This window comes from Macrotis lagotis, chromosome 7 (genome assembly GCF_037893015.1).
Source record: "Macrotis lagotis isolate mMagLag1 chromosome 7, bilby.v1.9.chrom.fasta, whole genome shotgun sequence".
In the NCBI taxonomy this organism is placed as follows: Eukaryota; Metazoa; Chordata; class Mammalia; order Peramelemorphia; family Peramelidae; genus Macrotis; species Macrotis lagotis.
In genome coordinates, this window is record NC_133664.1 from 8,694,893 (window position 1) to 8,718,195 (window position 23,303).

Here is a 23,303-nt window from a genome sequence, read left to right on the forward strand (position 1 = left end):
AGAGGGACAGAGAGAATGTGTGTCTTGATGCTGATTCAGTCCTGGGGGGGGGTTTCAGTGGCAAAAAAGAATCCATATGGATTCACTGAAAACTATTTTTTCCAAATGGCACCCATTAAGACCAGTGTTTTTGAGGTCCTGAAGGAACAATCAAACAATTAATAAGCTTATATTCAATAGGAGCTATATGATAAACAGCTGTGCCAAAAATGGAGTACAAGAAAAAGGCAGAAACCAGGTCTTGGCCTCAAGAAGTGTACATAAAATTAACTGGTATCTTTATGATCCCTACAGAGTAGATGGAAGGTGATCTCAAAGGGGGAGGCACTGGTAGAGGGAGGTAGCAATAACAATGATTAGGAAGGCCTCTTTCTGAAAAGTATCTTTCTGAGTTGTATTTTAAAATAAGCTTGGGAAGCCAACAGGATTAGGTAAAGGAGAGCATCCCAGGAAAGGGGGAACTGCCAAAGCAAAGACCTGGAGTCAGGAGATGGAGTGTCTCTTGTAAGGAACAATCAGCAAATACCTGTGTGGAGAAATGCTCATTCTCGAGTCCTTTGGCCCATCAGTTGTTCCAGAATCTCTTCATCCTCCCTTCTCAATGACCCAGCTCCTCGGGGTCGACACCACACATTGGAGCACCATTTTGAAATGAGCGCCTACTTGTTGAAGCACATTTCTGCCACACTTGGTTTCTCCCAAGTGGACAAGTTCAGGCTGAGACAAAACAAAGTTCATCAGAAGGTACTTGAACTCAGGAAAGAACATCTGGCTAAGCCGTGCTGTCAAACTCTTTGTTGGAACCTGTCACACAAATGGCCAATCACCAACATAACACAGACAGGCAGAACAAACTCAGCTCAAGAAGAGAACGACCTCTGACACTTGTATATCCGCCAAGGTGCTTTCCTGATTGAGGCCTAAAGAATAAAAATACAAACTGACCAGCCCTAAACCAAAGGGCTCAGACACTTATTAGCACAGTGACCCTGAACAAGTCACTTTGCCTCAGTTTCCTCATCTGTCAAACGAACTGAAAAAAATAACGATAAATCATTCCTGTATCTTTGTCCAGAAAACCCCAAATAGGGTCATAAAGAGTGGGATCTTTGAAAGGACTGAAGGATACTTAGCTAGGCCCTGGTCAGAGCAGAGAAGGAGAGGTGGGGATGGAGGAATGTGCAAATTTGTGTCTGTGTGGGGGTGTTTTTTGTTTCATGGATTCTTCCCTCACCCAAACTTTCTCCCATGTCTGAAATGCATGGCTCCCTCAGGTCCATCTTCTAGAACCTCTGGATTCCTTCAAGACTCAGGGTGCCATCCCTAAAGGGACGTTTTTTCTGTGCCCACAGAATGACCATTTCTCCGGGGCAAGAGCTTGTCTATATTTGCCTTTTTATCCAGAGTGCAGTACAGAGCTGACCTCAGTTGCCCAATAAACACTAGTACCATTTGGGTGGGATTCAAAGTTAAAACCAATTTATAGCAAAGCCATGATTTTATTGGATTGGGAAACTTCCAAAGAGGAATCCTCTTCTATTAATTCTTATTACTTTCTTCTTTGTCATGTTTGGTCTTTTGAAGCTCTAAGATATAAAGATACTTTCTCAGGGTCACATGCCAGACGTTCAGGAGATGGGCCTTGAACCCAGGGCCAGTGGGTGCGGAGGCTGTGGCTTGGTAGCCACTGTGGTAGCCAGCTTCTCAGGAAAGCATCTGAGGGAAGAATTCATGGTAGAGTATATTCTTCACAAACCCGATTCTGCCATTATATTCAGGAAACATGCTTACCGAAATGGGGTAGTGTGTGCATTCTGTAGACAGGATGTTTTCATGGGTTGCTTTGAAATCATGCTCTTCAGCAACTATCCATAGATGATCGAAGACAATAGACTCAAGTACGTCTGGTCTGTAAGTGAGATGGGGTCTACAGTTAATCTATCAATAGAAAATTCAAATTGCCATTGATTTTTTTTTAACCTGAAAAAGCATTCAACTCTTCAAAGTAAAATGGACCATCTTCCCACCATAACTTTCCTTCCTCTGAATTTCCCTAATTCATGGAGGCTACTACCATCCTTGTAGTCACCCAAATTATTGATTGGCATCTGATTCTTTTTATTTTATTTTATTTTTTGCAAGGCAATTGGGAGTCGAGTGACTTGGTCAAGGTCCCATAGTGAGGTAATTATTAAGTGTCTGAGGCTGGATTTGAACTATTTAGCCATTAGGAACTCAATGAAAAAAATATCTCATGTTCATGGACATGCTCTGCCAACCAGGAAACTGGACACTGATTTCAAAATGAAGTGCCAAGGACCTTTGGACCCTTCTGAATATTGGAGGATACAGCACCATGGATATGAGATTCCACCTGCCCCAAAGAAAACCAGGGCTACAAACACAGGAATCTTACTCTGAGTCTTAGCTGAGTGCAAGACTCATGTCTTACTATGTCCATATTAGGTTCAACAAGGTCCACGATATTTGTAATACTCTGACTCTTTTACTATTTGTCACTAAGCACTGATAGTCACTGAATACAACAAAAAAGTGTGATGTGAACCCTGGAGAGGCTGGTCCTAGTCTAGAGGGCAACAAACCGAATGGAGAGGACCTTTAAGTACTGGTTGAGAGAGTTGGGTATCTGTGACTAGTAGGAAGGAAGACTTTTTGGAGTTGTGATCCCTGAAAGGAAGGTTATTCTTGTTTAGTTGTGACACAGAGAGTAGGAGTTAGGACCAATGGGTCCAAAGTCAAGGAAGCCAACATGAGTCTGATATCAGGAAGAATTTTCTAATAGTCAGAGCTGTTCCAAGCTGAAAATGAAGCTCACCTTGAAAGTCTTCAACAAATGCTCACCATCTGATTGGGGGGAAAGGGGTACATTGTAGAGGGCAGCTTTGTATGGGCGAGGTTGGAGGGTCTCCTAGGTGGATCTCTCTTCATCTTCATCCCAACCAAACAAGCAGATAGTAGCAAGCATCTAACATTTGTTGAATTATCAAGCCAGTCAAAAGATATTTAAATCACTAGGGAGGGATGTACTATAAAAGTAGATGGCAATTTTGAGATGGGAGAGAGCACGGAAAGCTAGAGGGATACAAAAACCCTTCCTGGAGGAGGTAGCCTCTGACTGAATGCTGACATTTGGGGATATGAATGCCTTTGCAAAAGCTGAGAAAAGTAAATGATGAATCATTAAAGAAACGGCATAGGAAGTTGCAGCCTGAGGCTCAGAAGAAGAGATGAGTGTGAGCTAAGGTTGTTATTGAAGGTTTTACTAAAGAAGAGACAGACTGAAGTAAACCAAGAACAGGTCCTGGGAGCCTTCCAGTCAGTTAGTTTAGAGGATTCTCATAGGGTTGGTCCAATTACTCAAGCATCTGCTTCTTTATCTGCACTTCTCTATCTGACCCAGGAAGATACCTAGTGGGACATGGAAAACGGAACACGAACTGGACCGTACTCAGAACTGTTCAGAAGCCTTTGAAAATGCCATTTTTCTTTAGTGACCTGGAAAATTTGCCTTTTGGAAGGCACCTGGAGGCTTTTGGCTGTTTCAAAATGAACCAGGTTCCCCAGTACCGCCCCCCTCGTTAGTATGTCTGAATCTCCAAATGTTTTGCTGTGGTCAGTATGGCATCATGCTACCTTGCTCCCTTTGAGGCCAGAAGGGATCTGAGATTTGGTCTTTCCTGCCTCAGCTCTGCTTACCTAGAGGCAGACCACATGAGAAAATTCTGGGAAACTTGTTAGGTCTGGGTTAGAAAGATAAGGATCCTTCTTCATGGAAAATCTCTATCATTTCTTCCTCCGAGAGCTCTTCAGACAAAGGAAAGAAGCAACCTAGTCAGCTCAGGCTCCTCTATCCTGGGGTCTTATATCTGGGCAATGAACCACCAGACTCAGGGTGTGTGTACTCCATCATCATCACTGGTAATGAGGGAGTTAGTGAATCCTCCCCTCATTAATCCCATTTGCCCTGACATAAAGGCAATTTAGACCTTATTCCAAGTCATTACAGCCTCCAGTCAGCTCCAGGGCCTTGCTCATCTGGCGCAGCCTGTTTTGCCTATAACAAACCCTTTAAATGGGATTATCCTGTCCATCCAATGTTAATTTGTCAAAAAGAACAGAGTAGTTAATAAGGAATATTAGATTTATATTGTAATTCTAGTGTTAGACTGAACTCATGCCTCTATGGCATCAAAAGGAAATGTGATTGAATGTTAACTAAATAAAAGACTGTGAAATCCATCTCTGTCAAGATTACTACTTTGGTTTTCAGAGTACAGTAGACTTTGCCCTCCTTCTCTCTCCTTTTCTTCTCTCCCTCTGCTTCCTTCCCTCCCTCCCTCCCTCCCTCCCTCTCTTCCTTCCTTCCTTCCTTCCTTCCTTCCTTCCTTCCTTCCTTCCTTCCTTCCTTCCTTCCTTCCTTCCTTCCTTCCTTCCTTCTCCTTTCCACCTCCCTCCCCCTTCCTTCTGTGAGAGTAGAATCAAAGTCTCTGTGGTGCTTTGAAAAGGACTTGAAATTAAACAACACAAATATCTCTGGTTTTTCAAAGTGGCACATTAGGATAGATATCAGGAAAACACATCTTAAAGGGTAGAGCTCTCCCAAGGTGGTATGAGACCCTCCATGGGTGATGGTGACTTTCCCCTCTGCAATCAGAGGCTAGACAACCATTCATCAGTTAAAGTTTAGGAAGGAGTCCTTTAGTGTATGGGTTAGACTAGAAGACAACTGAAGTCCTTTCCTCCTCTTAAATTATATGCTTCAGTGATTTCATTCAAGAGATGTACAAACTTAAAATGGATCCATTATGTTTCAAGAAAGTGTGATGGACAACCTGCCGTGATTCACAGGTAAGCAGCCCAAAGGGCAATAAAACTGTGCATACCCTTTGATCCAAAATACCACTACTAGACCTGTATTCCAGAGATTCCAAGAAAAGGTAAAAATAACCCTACATCTACAAAAAAAATGATAGAACATCTTTTATAGTGGCAAAGAGTTGGAAATTGAGGGGGTGCCCATCAAATGGGGAATGGCTGAACAAACTGTGGTGTATGAATTTGATGTGGGATTATTGTTCGGTAAGAAATCATGAATTATAGACTTAGAAACACCTGGAAAGACTTACAAGAAACCAGTTCCACATCCCCTCCAACATTAATCATTTTCTTTTTTTGTCTTTTCAGTCCATTTGATAAGTGTGAAACAGTACCTCAAAGTTCTTTTAATTTGCATTTCTCTAATCAACAATGATTAGGCTGAGTGAAATGAGCAGAACCCAAAAGACACTGACAGCAATTTTGGGTAAGAATCAACTGTGATAGATAACTCTTCTCAGCAGTTCAGTGGTTAGCCAATTCTGAACGACTTGTCATGGAAAACACCATCCACATCCAGAAAAGGAACTATGGAATCTAAATGCAGATCAAAGCATAGGATTTTCAATTTTTCAATTTATTTTTTGCTGTTTTTCCCTCTCATGGTTCTTTCCCTCTTTTTTCTGATTCTTCTTTCACAATATTACTAATATGGAAATGTTTTTTAACATAGTTATACATGTATAATCTATATCAGATTGCTCTCTGTCAAGGAGGGGGGAAGGAGGGAGGGAGAAAAATGTGGAAATCAAAATCTTACAAAAAAAGAATATTAGAAATGATCTTTGCATGTAGTTGGGAAAATAAATAATTAAAAATAAAACAAAACCAAAAAATTACTGTAAATATTTTTATACATGTGAATCTTTTTCAAATATTTTAATGATCTTGGAATACGAATCTAGGAGTGCTATTATTGGGTCAAAGAGCATGCACAGTTTTTTTGTCTTTTGGGCATAGTTCCAAATTGCTCCAGAATGACTAGATCAGTTCTCAATTTCACCAACAGTGTATAAGAGTCTCATTTTTTCCACATCCCTTCCAACATTAATCATTTCCCCTTTTTTTGTCATTTTAGTCAATTTGATAGGTGTGAAATGGTACCTCAAAATTCTTTTAATTTGCATTTCTCTAATCAACAATGTTTAGAAACATTTTTTCTTATGACTATAGATAGTTTTAATTTCCTCCAAAAACTTTCTGTTCATAGCCTTTGACCATTTATTAATTGGGAATTGACTTTTATTCTTATAAATTTTTTCTCTATGTATTTTAAAAATGAGTCCTCCAAATCATTATTGATTAGAGAAATGCTAATTAAAACAATTCTGAGATACTACCTCACATCCATCAAATTGGCTAAAATGACAAACAAGGAAAATGATCAATGTTTGAGTAGATACAGGAAAACTGGTACCCTAATGCATTGTTGGTGGAGTTGTCAACTGGTTCAATCATTCTGGAGTGCTCTCCAAATTGATATTTGAACTCTGGCCAAAAGGCAATAAAATTATGCATACCCTCTGATATAGTAATACCACTAGTGGATCTATATCCCCAAGAGATCCCAAGGAAAGATAAAAAGGAAAGATAAAAAATCCCACATGTATAAAATATTTTTAGCAGCTCTTTTTCTAGTGGCAAAGAATTGCTTGAGGGGATGCCTATCATCTATGGAATGGTTGAACAGATCATGGCATATGAATGTGATGGAGTACTACTGTGGGTAAGAAATCAGGAGTGGGTGAACTTCAGAAAGACTGGAAAGACTTGTATGAACTGATGCTGAGTGAAGTGAGCAGAACATTCACACAACTGTGAGATGAGCAACTATGATGGTCTTAGGTCTTCCCAGCAGTTCACTGATCAAAGACAATCCTAAAAGACTTGTTAACCTCATACAGAGAAAAAACTGTGGAATTTGAATGCAGAGCAAAGCATATTATGTTCGATTTTTAAAACTTTTCTGTTTTTTTTCTTTCTCGTAGTTTCCCCCCCTTAGTTCTAATTTTTCTTTCACCACATGACTTATATGGAAATATGTTCAACTTATATCAAATTGCTCACTGTCATAGGGAAAAGGGAGGGAAGGGAAGTTGGTAAAAAAAATGTGAAACTCAAAAGCTTGCGAAAGGATGGATGTTGACAACTTTCTTTGTTTGTAATTAGAAAAAAAAATCTAAAAAAAGGAGCTGGAATTCTGGGTAGAGTGGGGCCAGTACAAAGAAGGAAAGAAGTAACTCTTGATACACAATTGAAAAAAGGATAAGAGTTCCTGAGTCAGAGATCTTCTGGGAGGGAGACAGAGGCTATTCTCTAGGTGCAGGGACTTCTATGACCAGTCCTGTGGTTGTTGTGATGGTTTGTTCTTTTGGTAGTTTTAGGAAATGATGAACTGGAGAAGGGAAATATTTGAGTCAGGGACACCAGTTATGGCTTAAAAAGCAACGAGGACCTCAATGAAGATAGTGGCTCTGTGAATAGAGAAAACAAGACAAGTCTGAGAGATGGGGAAGTAGAAAAACCAGCAATTGGTAGCTATTGAATATGTGGCATGAGGGAAAGAAGAGATGACACTGAAGGTGGGAAAAGCTGAATTCTGGGAAGGATGGGGGGGAGGGAAGTTTGGTAGAGAATGACAGTGTAATGCAGCTTCAATGTACACCACAACTCAACCATGTCTACTCATTGGAAAGATTCATTCTACCCTACCCAAAATGAAAAGGACAATGGGGTGCTCACTCACTATTTTAGTCCAGGAGTGCAGAACCCATCCTTCAAAGAGTGGACATGTTGTCATGGCCATGAGGTGATCAGGAAGGCAGCAAGTGGTATGCTGTCGTTTTGGGGGAGGGGACATTTCATTTGCACAGCTGCTGAAGTGGGTGACCAACTAGTATTTGGGTTATAACCACCCAGGGGCTGATACCCAATTCAGATGGGAGGAGGTTGAGATCTTACAGAGTGAGGTAGTTAAAAGTGTAGGTGTGGTTATATTGGAGACAAGGTTCCGTATTGACTCTCTTAAGGATGGTTGTATACAACTCGCCTTCCCAATTTCTCATCTTTTATCTTTTTGACTTATGCCACATCCCTTAGCATCATGCTGTACATCCTCAGGTGGCCCCAGTCTCCAATGATCACTGCTCTTGAGGACAAAGCTCCCATCTCATTCTCTCAGGAGAGCCACTTTTTATTCTTCTCTTCCCTCATAGTTCAATTATGAAAATAAAATAAGAGGACAAATGAGTCAGATAGGAATGAATTTTTCTATTTTTCATGTACCATCTCTTATCCAACCCAATGAAGGGATCAAGGACCATGCAACTGTGGCTCCTTTGTGCCATCATAATGGGGAGAGCTTTCATGGTAGTTCTCCTTGCCAATTGTTCATGCCTGCTACCTTTGAACTCTTTTGGAGAATTACTTTCCTTTACAATTCCCATTAACTGCACAATTTTGACCCAAATCTTATAATTGAAATAGTGCTGTAAATAGAAAAATACTTTGGAATCCCAGGATTTGAGTTTAAATCAGGGCTTCTCCACCTGTGTGACTCATGCTCTCTAGTCCTCAGTTACCCCATCTGTAAAATGAGAAAGTGGAACAACAAAACCTCTGAGATCCTTTCAGTTCTAAATCTATCATCCTATACAGTCAATTCTTAGATACCATTTATTTTATTGCTATCGTTGTTGTTTTAAAATTAAATTGACTCATACATACAAAAATCTTTAGAGCAGCTTTTTTCTGATGGCAAAAGAAGTGAAAACAGAGGGGATGCCCATGAACTATATGAAAATTTATGATATCTAACTGTGATGGAATTTTGTTGTACTATAAGATCTGATGAAAGAGATGATTTTAGAGAAATGTGAGGAAACTGATGCAGAGTCAAAAGACCAGAGATGGGAGAACATTTTTTACAATAACAACAAACAATTCTGAAAATTTAGGAATGTCGGTCAACACAATAATCAATCACAATTCTAGAGAACTTCTGATGAAATAGCTACCTACTCCATCATAGTTGGTTGGGGGGATTCAGTATAAATTGAAACTGTTTTCTGGGGGAGACATGACCAATATGGGAATTTGTTTATTTTAATTGATATGTTTGCAAGAGGGACATTTTGTCTTTTCTCAAACAATTGAGAGGCATGGAGGCAGATCTTTGTGATATTTTGCAATAGTTTTCTTGGTATTCTTGTATTTTATATTTTTGTATTACTATTTATTAGGGATATTGGCCTCTCTCTCTCTCTGTCTCTCTCTCTCTCTCTCTCTGGTTTTAGAAGGCAATGGGGTTAAGTGACTTGCCCAAGGTCACACAGTTAGGCAATTATTCTTTCTCTCTTTCGACTTTCTTTGTTTTCAGATATGAAGGATATTGTTCTATCACAGAGGGGATTTTTATAGGACTTCTTTTTTTAAAGTTTATTTTCAAGTTTTAGAATATTTTTAAAATGTTTTAAATGTTTGGTTGAATTCAGTAGATTTCTATTCTGGGTTGAGGGGTTTGAACTTGTCATTTTTCTAGGGCTTTTGGCTGTTGTTATTGCTACATGCTCAATTAACTCATCTCCTGATTCACACGATCAGGAGAATGTTTTATATAGGCCGGTTTATTCAGTGCTCAAGTTGGGGGGCGGAGGAGGGATTGGATTAGGGTTAGTTCCAAATTGTACATTGTATGCTATAATCCAGTGAACGAAACTTACCTTAACAGCAGAAATATCATCTTTACACGATTTGTTAATCCTTCTAATGGTTCGTGAATACCAATAAAAATGATTTCTGTATATTTTATTGACTTCTTGTGTGCCTGCCCCCCTCCTCTCCTCCACCCCGGCAGAATGTAAGCTCTCTGAGGGCAGAAATATTTTCATTTTGTCTTTTATCTCCAGCACTTAACACATTGCTTAGCATAGTGTTAACAATGTTTGCTGAATTGAATTCAAAAATAGCTTGCAGTAATCATTCAGGCAAATATTATAAAAAAGTCATATGTCCATAAATGATTTTTAAAATGTTTTCAGAACATGGCAAAATATAGGCCTTCTCTTGTGAAAGACGCTAGCCAGACACGTTAAAGTTACAGATGGGGAAGTGTGCCGTACATGACAATTAGACAGTCTAATTTAATAATACAAACTTTTCCTCGGATAGAGTTGTTACTCTCCAGCTATTTTATTATAAACTATTCCTAGAGAAAACGGAGGGTTTTGATTAGCTGACAATTGCATCATCCCTGGGCATGTTATCCAGTGTTAAAACAAATATGTCATTGCTAATAATCCTTCTCTTCCATTTCTAATGGTGCTAATAAACTCAGAGTGAAGGCATTTCTGGGTGTTATTGAATTTCTCTGGTGGTTAAAGTTATTGAGCATCCAGACTCAGGCTTCTTAGAAAATCATTTAGACTGTAGAATCATCTGTACATGAAGATCCTTTCACCTGGGGGTTAAAGACTGACCTCGGAATCAGGACGTTGTGGGTTCAAATCCCAAAAGTGACACTAGGCATGTAACCCAAAGCAAGGCTTTGAGCCTCTCTACCAACTCTTTAAGACTAAAAATACGGCATAATTACATGGAAATGACTCATGATGATGGAAGTTTGATTGTGGTCAAATAGTTCTCCACTTGAATAGGCTAGATCTTTTCCCCTTGCCATGGTGGGAGTCCCCAAAGGGATTGCATTAGAAGAGTTGTTTGGTTCCTTATGTCCTTCTGGCATTGCATTGGCACCAATTAAAGCTCCTAGGATTCCATAGCAGTTGCTCCTCACTCCCTCCCAACTACCCTCTAGCCCCATAACTTGCAACATTCAAGTTATGACAACCACAGCACTTTTAGGATGTAATTCCTTTTTGGTAATTTATTGAACATGTAAATATAAAACAAATAAAACACTTATGGGAGCAGGGGCAGGGGTCTTTTGAATCCAGAAAGACTTTTCAATTCAGTTGAGTTCAACAAATATTAATATGCATAGCACTAAGCTTCTTTGGGTAGAGGTGCAACTTATAAAAAGATAAATGAGGTAAAAAGAATGCTTGGGACAATATAAAGCTTACAAGGGAGAGAGTACCCAGATACCTGAGATCTATGCGGGAATGCTTCAGGAAAATGCTTCACCACTCGACTGGCCATTTGTTGAAGAGTTCTGTCTCTGATTTCAAAGTTATATTTAGAGAACAGTCTGGTGCTTCTCCCCTTTGGATTGGAAAGTGAAGGTCTCTTTTCACGTGTCTCCTTTTCCTATTTTTAAGTTCTCATGAGATCCCATATAAGTCTAATAGGAAACTAATCTTTAAATTTTTTTTAATATCTGAAGGATGGAGGAATTTAGGTGACTTGTCCAGGCTCACCCCATCTATTAGGAAACAATATTTAGGGATCAAGAATTTGTTTCATGGTCGAGTCCTTGCTTCACTTAATTGGAAGGCTTTGAGCCTTCAGTCAGCAGACAGTCTGTTCATTGAAGTAGAGAGAGGGAAAGAGACAGCTCCTTGGTAGCAAAGCAAGACTTCAACCCCTCATTACCTGGGTATGTGAAGCTTTTCATTTGTTGGCTGCAGTTAGTCCTATTTCTCTATATTTTATTTACATTTTTTAGCATTCCTTCTGCCAAAAAATCCAAACATTGCTAAAGTTTATACAAGGAAAATCCTTCAAGTTTCCCAATGCTTTTAATTTAAGCCTGGGTTAGCTCTGTGTCTCTTTAATGCCTGAAGATATAGGAAAGGTTGCTTCATTGGGGGGGGGGGAGAATTTGGGAAGTGATGGAATTTGGGGTAAGAAATGTCTAAGTTTTTCTAAATAAATAGTTGAATAGAAAGTAACTTTTAAAAAAGAATTGTATTTTTTGTCTTTAGATTTGCCCCTTCACCAGTCTGGCACTAGTTATTTCCTGCTGCCTATGTTCAAACTTTTTTCTTATGTATTTTTGAAGGGAAGAATGTCATTTTTGAGACTGTTCTTAGTTTTTCTTCCATTTGTAAAGTCCAAATGCTGTTTGAAACTGGGCTAAAACTCTTAAATGGCTTTAAACAGCTACAATAATTAGTTCACTTAGGCCTTAGAGGAAATTATAATGACCCATAAGGTAAATATATAGCTATTTGACTTTAGGGAGTATATTTTAGATAAAAAATTTGTAAGTTTAGTCAACATTGCTCTGAGCCCCCAGTTAGGAAAATTCCCAATATTTATATAAGAAGAAGGGATTTCTATAAACTTTCCATTTATATTCATTTCTTAACACAGTTGGCCTCTTTTTGATTGACACAATATAATTTACTGGTAACATTTGGTTACAAAACAGCAAATTATAAAATTATATAGTAGTGTCAATCTACAGATAGATTGGCATTAGGAGGAGCTATTGGGGAAAGAGTTAACCTTTTTCTAAGAATTTTCTTCATTATGGGTTTTCTACTTTGATGTAAAGATAATGGCTCTGATATCTCCCTTTTTTCTATAGTCCCTTTGCTCCTTGGGACTATACTGGAATGCACCATTTTTTTCAAACGCAGTTTCTCAGAATCTTTCCCTTTGGTTCTGAGATTGCTTCTTCATGCTAATTCTTTAGGGTATGATCCAGTCATACACTGTGATTTTGGTTAATTGAAAGGTATATTTCTTTTTTTTTTAATTTATTTTCTATCCTAAGTTTGTACAAATGTTTTTTTTTTACATTAATAAAATATTCTTGTTTACAAGTAAACAAAATACCCCTCCTCCCCCATAAATATAGATAGACTTGCTTGGGTGAAAAAAGTAAAGGGGAGAGAAAAAAATTAAAATAAAAAAAATAATAGTAATAATTGTAGGTATGGCCAGGTGGTGCAATGGACAAAGCACCAGCCCTGGAGCCACAAGCACCCGAGTCCATATCCAGCCTCATACACCCAACAATCACCCAGCCGTGTGACATGCAAGCCACCCGATCCCCACTGCCCTGCAAAAACCAAAAAAAAGAAAGGAAAAAAAGACCCAAAATAAAATAAAATAGTAGTAATATTAGGGGTGGCTGGGTGGCAGACAGGGCATTGGTCCTTGAGCCAGGAGCACCTGGGTCCAAATCCTGCCCCAGACAGCCAAAGATCACCCTGCTATGTGGCCCCAGGCAGGCCACCCAGCCCCACTTGCCCTGCACCCTCCCCCAAATAATAATAACAAAAAATGTGCTTGAGTCTTTGTTCCAACACCAACAACTCTGTCATGGGTGGATCACATTCTTTATGATAAGTCCCTCACAAAAATTATTTCCATATTTTTCCACCATTGCCATTGCTGACCGCAACTCCCTCCTTTCCTATTTCTCCACTACCATGTACTATATTTTCTCTCTCCTTTCACTCTGACTCTGCTGTAGGGTCTCTGGGTGGTGCAGCAGACAGATCCCTGGTCCTGGGGTCAAGAAGCCCTGAGCCCCCATACCACCCCTTAGGCCCAGAATCCACCTGGCCCTGTGGTCCTGGGCAGGCCTTCCAATCCCAGCCCCTTGCAAGAAGTAAGAAAGAAAATGTGTTATATCTGGCCACTCACCCCCATGGTCCATCCTCTCCTCCTTTATTCACATCCCCACCCCTTCCCCCTGCTCCCCCCACTTCTTACTCCAGTTGTCTATACCCCATTGAGTATATTTGCTGTTTCCTCTCCTAGCCATCTCTGATGAGAGCAAAGATTCCCTCATTCCCCCTTGCCTCCCCCCTTCCATATCATTGCAATAGCTCATTGTAATAAAAAAAAATCTTATGTGAAATATCTTGGACTATTCCCCCTCTCCTTTTTCTTTCTCCCATTCCATTTCCCTTTTTTCTATTGACTCCATTTTTACACCATATTTTATCTTCGAATTCAGCTTTCTCCTGTGCTTCAACTATAAAAGCTCTCTCTACCTGCTCTATTAACTGAGAAGGTTCATATGAGTATTATCAGTGTCATTTTTCTATACATGCAGTTCATCCTCATTAAGTCCCTCATATTTCCCCCCTCTCCTCCAATCTCCATGCTTCACCTGAGTCCTGTATCTGAAGATCAAACCTTCTGTTCAGCTCTGGCCATTCCAAAAGGAACATTTGAAATTCCCCTGGTTCATTGAAAGTCCATCTTTTTTCCCTGGAAGAGGACAGTCAGCCTTGCTGGGTAGTTCATTCTTGGCTGCATTCTAAGCTCTTTTGCCTTCCAGTATATTGTATTCCAAGCCCTACGAGCTTCCAATGTAGCTGCTGCTAAGTCCTGTGTGATCCTGACTGCAGCTCCACGGTATTTGAACTGTGTCCTTCTGGCTGCTTGTAATATTTTCTCTTTGACTTGGGAGTTCTGGAACTTGCTTATAATATTCCTAGGGGTTGGTTTTTTGGGATTTCTTTCTCTGGGGGATCAGTGGATTCCTCTCCATTTCTATTTTGCCCTCTGCTTCTAGAATATCAGGGCAATTTTCCTGTAGTAATTCTTTGAAAATGATGTCAAGGCTCTTTTCCTGATCATGACTTTCAGGTATTCCAATAATTTTTAAATTATCTTTCCTAAGTCTGTTTTCCATATCAGTTGTTTTTTCAATGAGATATTTCACATTTTCTTCTAATTTTTCATTTTTTTGGTTTTGAAGTATTGAGTCCTGATTTCTGTTAAGTTCATCAATCTCCCTGAATTCTATTCTTTGTCTGAAGAATTTGTTCTCCTCAGAGTTTTCTTATTTCTTTTTCCATCTGCCCAATTTTGCTTTTTAAAGCATTCTTCTCTTCAATAACTTTTTGAACTGTTTTATCCATTTGACCTAAGCTGTTTTTTAGCATGCTATTTTCTTCAGCATTTTTTTGGATTTCCTTGACTAAGCTGCTGACTTCATTTTCATGTTTTTCCTGCATCTCTCGCCTTTCTTTACCCAGTTTTTCTTCCAACTCCCTCATTTGATTTTCAAAGTCTTTTTTGAGCTCTGTCATAGCCTGAGCCCAATTTCTGTTTTTCTTGGAGTCTTTAGATGCAGGAGCTTGTGCTTCCTCATCTTCAGACTGAGTATTTTGATCCTTCTCGGGCTCATTTGCAAAATATTTCTTAATTGTCTTCCTCTTATTTCTCTGCTTGCTCATTTTCCCAGCCTGGGCCTGGTTTGGGGTGCTTCCTGAGCTTTTGGGACACTCCCACAAGGGTCTCAGTGTGTGAGGCTCTGTCCTCCCTCCTGGTCTGTGAATGACCATAAGCGTCCCTCTGCCACAGGGCTGAGGTGGGGGGGCCCGCTGCTGTTCTATGGCGGGGCCTAGACTTCGATCAGGATCTGAATGTGGTCAGAGCCCCAGAGTCCTGTTTCAGGGGCAGAGGACAGAGCTCTGCAGTCTCTCTTCACTCCCCTCCCTCAGCTCAATGGGCTCATGCCCTGGGGGCTCCTGCTTACCGGCTCCGCCTACTTCTGTTTCCTGGATCAGGGCTGGGGAAAGACCAAGCTGCTCTCTGTGTGCCCTGAGGGCTGGGCTCCAAGTGCTCGCTCTGGCAGAGGTCCCCCGCTGTTCCCCCACTTTGTGCCGATGCTCCCCGGGGTGCAGCTCAGGAGACTCCCCCCGCTGCTGTGAGCTGAGACTCCCAGCGCCCTGGGGCTGCCTCTGGGAGGCTGAAGTTCTTTGGCTCTGGCACCACCCCTCTGGCAGGCCACCCCTCTGGTGGGCCGCCTCTCCAATCCCGGGGAGCAGAGCCTTTCTGCTCTTTTCCAGGTTACCTTGAGTAGGAGAACTGCCTCACTGGGTCCCTTTGTGGGTTCTGTCTCTCGAAAGTTTAGTTAGACTTCTTAGCTGATGAATTTTATCAGAGAGCTCCTAAGACTGAATCCCTTCTTGTCGGAAAGGTATATTTCTAACTGAGTCATTCAAAAAAGTTTTCTTATCTAAGCATATCAGAGCTAAAAATAGCTCTCTCCAAAGAAAAACCTAGTTTTTGCTTTTTGCTCGTATTTGGAATCATATCTCACACTTTGAATCTTGGAATATTTGGAATATTTAAGTATTTGGAATCAAATCTCACACTTTGGATATTTTTAAATGCCAAGAAGAACCTCTACTAGCTGCCTTTGGGGGGATGTAACCACAGAACACCCCAGTGGAAACTTGCCTTTCTCCAGTGTTGGGACTGGGGTTTAGCATGAGAACTAGTGAGGGATGATGGTAAGGATGTATCCATTAGTGTATTGTAAAAATAAGCTTATTCTTCATGTAATGCCATGTAATCACCTTAGAAAGTGATGTCATTTGAACTTTTCAGCAACTTTCAATGGGGGAATCAACATGTCAACAGCTATATGCTTACAAGATATGTAAGAGATAAAATGAATCTCAAAGGGAAGACCTTAGTGGTGGGAGGTTGGATCACCCAGAAGTTGGGGAGTGGGGATGTGCACCTTGTGAAAGATGGGAGTGGAGTTGAATCTTGAAAAACCCAGAAGAACCAGGAGGCAACGATGTGCAGGGAGAGAATTCCAGAGCTGAATGGACAACCAGTGATTTTTTAAAAAAGCACAGAGTCTGGAGAGAGTATCTTCTGTGAAGAAGAGAAAAGAGCAACTGCATGACTCAGAAGATATTTAGGAAGGCCTTAGTTCAAATCCAACTCATTGGATTTGGCAAGTTCCTCCACTTCTTTGCTTTAGTTTCCCCTCTGTAAAATATGAGGCTAGGAACATTTTCCTCCCAAGGGTATTTTTGAGGATCAAATGAGATAATAATTATAAAATAAGGAAAATGGGGGTTGGCAGTAGGTGCTATACAAATTTTATTCATTTTTATGATTGGTAAAGAGAACAGAGTCACTGGATGGATTATGAGAACCTGGAATGGTGGGAAGTGGCAAGGTTACGTGAAGGGCTTTAAATACCGAAAAAGAAGAGTTTATATTTGGACTCAAAAGCAGTAATACTAATAATATTAACTGACTCCTGGAGTATATTGAAAGGGGCAAGGGAACGAGAGCATGATCAGGAACCTGATTTAGAAAATGATTGTAGTTCTTGACTAGAGGATGCATTAGAACTGGGCCTGGAGGCCAGCTGGACAGAAGCTACAACAGTCTCACCCTCAGCTGGTGGTGGTGCTCCGTGGAAATAGAGGGAAGGCCACATATGGGAGGAAGGTTTGGAAGGAAACAGAAATGACAAGATTTGGCTATAGATGTTGATGATGACAACTAGGTTTAAAGAGCAGTTAAAGGTCTGAAAGCACTTTACAAGTATTGTCTCATTTGATCCTTACAACCACCCTCACAGGTAGTCTTAATGATCCAAATTTTACAAATGAGTAAACTGAATTAGGTAGAAGCTAAACAGTATGTCCAAGGTCACACCACAAGTGAGTGTCTCCCACACTCCATGTTCTGCACCCTCTAGCTCTCCCAGATGGGACATGTGACGTATCAAGGAGGAGAAGGTCTTATTGTCCAATCTTCTTATTTGCCACACGAGACAACTGTGGCCTGGAGTAGTTAACCCAGCAGAACCCACTGAGGGGGCAGAGAAATAGAGCACCCAGGACTAGAGTCAAGAAGGCCTGAATTTGAATCTGTCCTTAGATGCTTGCTAGACACATGACCCCGGGCAAGTTACTTAACCCTGCCTCAGTTTCTTCATCTGTAAAATGGGGATAATGATAATAATCCTTCAGGGTTGTTGTGAGAATCAAAAGAAATAATTTTTGCAACACTCTTAACAGTAACTGACCCTTTGATGTTTAGTTTTTATTCATGTGAGACTTTAAACTTTAAAGAATAACGGATTTTCATCTTTTCCACTGTATCCTGCTACTTCTCAGGCAGAGCTAGTATATATTTGATCTGTCGAGGGAGACGTCTATGAATATTCATATAGAAATATCTAGACATACCTGTAGAAATATGTATTCCCCTGTACACTTGGGTCTGTCTGTTTAGATGTACTCATGTACACACCCATCCCTCTTGGGACAAAGAAACAAAGGGCTGGCTCGGCGCTGGCAGATGACTGAGGAGTTATTTTTGTCAGACAAAAGATAACTTTGGATTGTTTATTATAAAGCTAGAAAGTTTACTTTATGTGGGTATTCATATCTCCTTTTCTTTCCTTCTGCTCTGACCCATTTCCTGAAGGTTCCAAACCATTCCATTTTGCAAATCATCTCTTCCTCCAGAGAAAGTTTCCTGCTGAATGGAATGCCCTTAAGTGATTGTTATAGAAACCGGGCCACAGCTGACCTCTCCTTTTCCTGGAATGAGGCCCTGGTCAGCTTGCAAATCTATTTGTCTGCATAAAATTCAGGATAAGTTTTATAAAGGAAAATATAATGAAGATATATTTTCTAGGAGCCTGAGATAACCCATCCAGCAAGAGTTGATGGGTCCAGTTGGCAGGAGAGTATTAGGTGGTTACCTCTAGGTTGTATCCAGTGATACCCACCCCCACCAAAATGTAGAAACTCTAAGATCTTGTGGAATTCTGAGCAGTTCAAGAGATGATTCTGAAGGGCCTTCTAAACTTCACTAGGTGGGGGCTTGGAAACAACTAAATCAGAAAGGTTATTTGATAAATATTTGTAGCACTTGCCTACCTCGCCTCCAACCCATAGGGATGTATTCCCTAGACTTCAGGATAATTGTAGGTACAGGTCCAGCATCTGGACCAACCAGATAACCGGACATAATGAAGCAACAATCAGTGTATTTCTTTCACCAGCAAACTAAAAACAGATATAATTTTTTTTTGTTTTTTTGCAAGGCAAATGGGGTTAAATGGCTTGCCCAAGGCCACACAGCTAGGTAATTATTAAGTGTCTCAGGTCGGATTTGAACTCAGGTCCTCCTGACTCCAAAGCTGGTGTTTTATCCACTGCACCAACTAGCCACCCCAAAAAATATAATTTCAAAACAAAATACATTTAATTAAACAGCCTAGAAATAGATGACAGGAAAGCTCCCCCTCACAAATAGAGGGGTATGGTCCTGGCATCAGGGAGGGGCATTCAGTGAGCATGAATAGCCATCAAGCCCCTGCCAGGCAACATGTGACAGGGGCACCTCCTTGTTTGGGGCTGATCCCACCTCATCCCAATGCCTTCTGTTGATGCTATTGAGAGAGAGGCATTAACTGTCCAGTCCAGATCCTCTTTCTCTTGGTTCTTCCTAATCACTATTCTTTGTCTTACCCATTACCGAATGCTTTCACATCTGTTCCTCTTTCTTGGATATCTCCACAGTTGCCACTCTCAATATTATTCAATACTACCTGGTGGTCTGGCTATCACATAGACTTTGGCATGAGAGTGAGTAGGGTTTTGAACTTGGCCCTGGGGCCATCCATAACAGTTTTGTGAAGACCCCCACCAGCAGCCAAAAGAAGATCTTAGGCAATTAGAAGTTTGCTTTCCCAAAGGATTTCCCCTACTGCGGCTTCTTAGGATGCCTTGCTCTAAACTCTTATTTGAAAGTATAAAAGGGGAACAAACTTGCTTCATATCCTTGGGCCACTAGCTTAGTTCTTTAAAAAAAACCTTTTTTGAGCTCCATTGAGAAAAAATGGCAAAGGAGCTGACTGAAGCTGAGGTGAAGGAAGTCCTTTCCACACCATCAGACTTCCAAGCATCACACAAAACAACTCTGTAGCAAGACCGTCAAGGAGCAGAGGAAATGATGACCTCTGTCCCCCCTCTGGCAGCCACAAAGCCACTCACCTTCCTCCATGGCATGGTATACTGAGGGTGATCCTACATGCAGATGAGCAGACAATGCTTGTCCCCCCATTCAGGGTCAGTTTGGGTGACCTGGGGACTTGCCGCTTTTATTGAAAGATGGGGCTGCTCCATTGGAGGTGCTATGTCTACGACAGCCATAAGGTGGTACTGAAGCACAAGATTCTCTAGCTCACTTGGCTGGGCATGGGCTGATGCCCACCATTGTCAACTGAACCTGTGGAGTTCACAGACCTCTTTAAGGTAGTCTGCTTGTTTCTCAAGTCCATGAATTTTAAAACTGCCTCGGAAATCTCTAGGTTTATGTACTGCCTCTGACTTGGATGTGAATCTTGTTTCTCTTTTCTGAGTATTCCTAAATAACCTCTCCCTTAGCATATTTTCCTCCAATCTCCTTAATCTGACTTTTTTTTTTAAGGACCATTTCCTACCTGCCTTTAGAACATTGATTTACATCCATCACTTTACCTCATTCTATTATTTAACCCCCCCAAAACCCCCAACCCAACACCAACCCTTGTCACCTGCCTTTGACTCACCATCTCTTATCTCTGTGGGTTTCCTTCAGATCTTCCTTTTATCTTTCTTCCTGGGTTATTTTTTCCCTCAATGCTTGGACACCTGTTGCATGGATTCAGTAGAATGCAAATTGTCCCAGGACCCAGTTGTATTGACTTTGTTCTTTGTTTTCTCTAGGCCTTGCCTAAAACTCTTCTTCTATTGCCCTCTTTCCAGGGGTCAATGCACCTTTCTGGAAGCTTCTCTTTGGCACTTTCCAGCTGTTCCCAGTTCTCAGGATTTCAAACTAGAAGGGTCTTTAAGGGTTTTCCATTCCAACCTCATTTTATAGCTAAAGAAACTAAGGTGAGAAATAAAAAACAGAGTAAAGATTCAAATTGAGGATTTATAGCTACAGATCCAAGCCTCTTTCCATGTGTTACTTTTTTATTTATCATATCATGCTTGGTTTCCCTTATTTCCTGGATTTCCATCACCAAAGATTCCCAACCCCTCCTGATGATGGAACCCTCTGCATTTACCTCACCTGGGTCACAGAAAGCATTCATAATCTGTCCCTAGGATAATATGCAAATCTTTTTCAAAATGGCAGAGCTTGCCTTGGAGAGCTAAGACTCATCCCAAAGAAGAATCAAGAAAGACTTGATGGAAGAATGGTAGTGGAACTAACAGCTGGCATTTGTATAACTCTTTACCATTTTTATTTCATGTGACTTCCACGACACCCCTGGGAAGTAGGTGCTAGAATTATCTCCATTTTACAGATGAGGGAACTGAGGATGAGAATTAAATGACTTGCCTAAAATTATACAGTTAGCATCTAGGCTACTTTTTAAACATAGGTTTTCTTGACCCTCAGTTCAGTATTCTATCTTTATATTATTTATAAGCCTAAGGATATCATCAAAGATGTTTTAGGGTTTGAAAAGACAGTCATTCTTATGGGAATATTTCTTATATCCCATAAGTATCTATAAAATGTCAAGAAATCTAGAGGAAGGTCCCAGATGTTTAACTGACTAGAAGGGAAGGTCACACATCTTAGAGGATAGGCAGACACAGAGAGGTTGTAGAAAAGAGGAAAGATTCCAGTATTTTGTCTTACCTACTAGAAAAATGAATGCCTGGTGGGAAGGAATTGTGTCTATTTTCTCTGGATCTTCAAAATGCAACAAGCAACCTGGAACATGGTAGTGATGAAGCTTTAGAACTGAACTTTGAAAGGTCTTGCCCCTATTTATGAACAAGTATGAATTTTACAAAAGGCTTTAGGAATTAATTTCCAGAAGGAACCCATTAAATGCAAACTTTGTTTAGCATCTAGAAACAACTCCCCATCCTGGATAGACTGGAGAGGAAAAGGCCTAATGCAACTGGGAAAACATCTGTAAATAGAGCCACGTAGGTAATAATCGCTTCTCCCCAGTCACAATGGAAGCCTTCAGAAGAGAAATATGGGGAGAGGGGGCAGGGGACAAGATGGAATGAAGAAGCTGGGAGGAAGAAGACCTCAGTCTTGGCTGGCCAAACCTGTCTGGCTGTCTTTGAAAACATTCCCAGCAACATCATGTTAAGTAAAGAAGACAGTCATGACATCCCAAAGGAGATGAAAGATGATAGCTTGTCTTGCCATTCTTAAATTCAGATTTATGACTAGCAGGGTTTTTAGAAGTCTTCTTGCCTGAAGCTCCCACTCCATCATCATTGAGTTGGGGAACCAGACTCACATGGGATGCTTTGTCCAGGGTCACACAGTAGTAAGTGGAAGATCTGGATTTCAAATCCAGGTCCTTGACTCCAAAAATAAAGGCTATTTCCATTGTGTCAAATTTATCCTTCCAATCTGGACTGATTCCCACACGTGTCTTTATCAAGGCCAGGTTTTCTTCTTTTTTAAAAAATAACACTACTAACATACTCTTTTTAAGGCATATCATCCTCACCCTCCTCAAAATCCTCATGTGGCTTCCCATTGTCTATGTTAAAACCTTTTAGTCTGGTAAGTAAGACCCTATCCAATCTGATTCCCATCTAGCTTTTTAGAATATATTTTAAAGACTCATCTAGTGACTAGTCCTGGCTCTTCCATACATTGTACACACCAGATATTAATTATAGTTAGCCATTATATGGCACTTTAAAATTTGCAGAGCACTGTAGACAGATGGTTTCATTTTATCCTCAATTTTATTTTGAGGATAGGTATTATTATCATCATCCCCATTTTCCAAATGAGAAAACTGAGGCAGAGAGAGCTTGTAATTGTTCAAGATTACACAACTAGTTGACTGAATTTGAACTTGGGTCCTCCTGACCCCAGGTCCAGTGCTTTATCCACTGTACCACCCAACTGCCTCTGATGAAGTGGATCATTATGTCCTCCACCTTCCATGATTCTTTTCATATATTCTTGTCATATGCTCTACTTTTTTCAGGGCAAAGACTGGGAACTAAGGAATACCTCCTGTCTTAATTTATATTTGTTTGTATGTTCATTATTGAGTTAGGAATTTTCCCAGCAGCTCATGTGCAGGCCTTCATGATCTGCCTCTTTCATTCTCTCTGAAGTAAAATTGTATCTCTACTGAGGTTTCACTTCTATTGGGCAATTCTTGGAAGATCCTACAAGTCTTGTGCCTCAACAGATGTGGGGCATGATGGGATCAGTAAACGATGGTGGAACATGTGGGTAGAAAATTTATTTTAAAAACTTGCCTTCATCCCCTCTCTATAATAATTAAATAATTGGATAATGAGTCCATTGAGTTAGTGCATTATGGTATCTATTTGAGGTCAGCATTATTGAGAGATCTGATCTCAGAAAAAAGAGAAAGAGATTGCCTGGGCTGCAGCCAGGAACTTGTGTGGTACATTTATTTAATCAGTCCAAGGATATGCCACATAGAAATATCCATCTTTTAAAATTCTGTGTTCTCCTATCCCTGTTCTATGATCAAAATATTTTTGCGTTATCACACACTCTAAAGAATTGGAAACGGTACAAAATGGGGTGTAAATCCATACAGTCCACGACTAGATGGCACGATCTTTCTTACAATGACTTTGATGTCAAATGGCATCCAAAAATGCATGATTGCAATCATAGAGGAAATATTAAGTGTGCCAGACACTTTGAAATGCTGTAGTAAGTGATTATAAGTGGAGACGGGATGGTTGGAG

General features: G+C 40.4%; 1 long non-coding RNA gene across 3 annotated transcripts; it reads right to left on the reverse strand.

Moving 5' to 3' along the window:
* Nucleotides 1–1,501: 1,501 nt before the first annotated feature.
* LOC141493611 (uncharacterized) lies at nucleotides 1,502–21,471 on the reverse strand. 3 transcript variants are annotated; one of them, XR_012470251.1, is made up of 4 exons: nucleotides 21,229–21,471; nucleotides 20,144–20,463; nucleotides 1,792–1,909; nucleotides 1,502–1,716 (listed from the first exon to the last, which is right to left on the reverse strand). It is a non-coding gene; the product is annotated as an uncharacterized LOC141493611 (long non-coding RNA). The 3 variants fall into 3 exon arrangements; XR_012470250.1 differs by lacking the exons at nucleotides 1,502–1,716; nucleotides 1,792–1,909 and adding an exon at nucleotides 17,914–18,060; XR_012470252.1 differs by lacking the exons at nucleotides 1,502–1,716; nucleotides 1,792–1,909 and adding an exon at nucleotides 17,914–18,063.
* Nucleotides 21,472–23,303: the final 1,832 nt, after the last annotated feature.